The sequence below is a fragment of the Petaurus breviceps genome, unplaced genomic scaffold (assembly GCF_028583685.1).
Source record: "Petaurus breviceps papuanus isolate PSGF00001 unplaced genomic scaffold, PetGlider_PUasm1.0 185, whole genome shotgun sequence".
Lineage (NCBI taxonomy): Eukaryota > Metazoa > Chordata > Mammalia > Diprotodontia > Petauridae > Petaurus > Petaurus breviceps.
In genome coordinates this window covers 38,760,375-38,761,478 of record NW_027185797.1, presented here as the reverse complement: position 1 = coordinate 38,761,478, position 1,104 = coordinate 38,760,375, and the positions used below count along the sequence as shown (strand labels likewise).

General features: G+C 60.6%; 1 protein-coding gene across 11 annotated transcripts in view; it reads right to left on the bottom strand.

The window, feature by feature from the left end:
• Window positions 1–1,104, bottom strand: part of ARHGEF1 (Rho guanine nucleotide exchange factor 1) — a 21,888-nt gene that overhangs the window by 8,152 nt on the left and 12,632 nt on the right. The gene's annotated exons all lie outside the window — the stretch shown is intronic.

Here is a 1,104-nt window from a genome sequence, read left to right as displayed (position 1 = left end):
GACCGAGGGGAGACAGAGACCAGGGAGAGAGACCAAGGAGAGACAGAGACCAGGACAGAGACCGAGGGGAGGCAGAGATGAACACAGAAACCAAGGACAAGGTCCAAAGAGTAGGAATGGACATCAGGCAAGGGGAAGAAGCAAGGAGAGAAATCAAGGCGGGGGACAGAGATGAGGACAGGGATCCAGGGGGAAGAACATGCAACAGGGAGAAGACCAAGTCAGCACTCCATGCCATGCTCCTGAGTTGGGGGAGGCTGGGGAAGGGGTAGAGGCCATAAGGGAACCTGGAGGGGGTCGGAGGGAGGGAGAGGGACCTGAGGGGAGGAGAGGAAGTGGGAGCCCGAGTCCCACCCTGGGCTACAGTGGAGTCCAGAAGGTGCCCCACCCCACATTTCTGAGGAGAAAGGGGAGCATGGCATGGGGCAGGCTTCAGAGAGCCTGAGAGGGGCATTGGATACTTAGCTGTTCCCGGGGGTCTGATCCCCCCTCAAAGGTAGGTAGGTGGGGCAGTTGAATGGGGAGGGGGAAGGAGGCCGGGAAGACATGGGGGAGAGGGATAGACCCCTTCCCCCACCCCAGGGCCCAGGCACCCACCTCTTCCACTTTCTGGGGAGAGAGCAGGTTCAGGGTCAGAGGTGCCCCAGATGGGCCCCACCCCCCAGGTCTCCCAAAGCAGCAGCACGAGGACGGGCTGGGGGCAGTGCCCGTCCCCCCCAACCATGAGGGGGGGGGCGAGGCCCCCGGGGCAGCATGTAGCAAGGTGGGGGTAACACTGTAGGGAGGCAGGAGCTGAGTGTGGTAAAAGGGAAAAAGAGGAGGGGGAGGGAGAAAAAGGAGAGGACAGAGAAGAGAGAGGAGGAGGGAAAAGAGAAGGGGAGGAGAGAAAAGAGAGGGGAGGAGGGAGAAAAGAAGGGGAGGGGAGAAAAGAGAGGGGAGGAAGGAGAAGAGAAGGGGAGGGGAGAAAAGAGGGGGGAGGAGGGAGAAGAGAGGGGAGGAGGGAGAAGAGAGGGGAGGAAGAAGAGGAGGGGAGGGGGAGAAGAGAAGGGAGGAGGGAGAAGAGAAGAGAGGAGGGAGAAGAGAAGAGAGGAGGGAGAAGAGAAG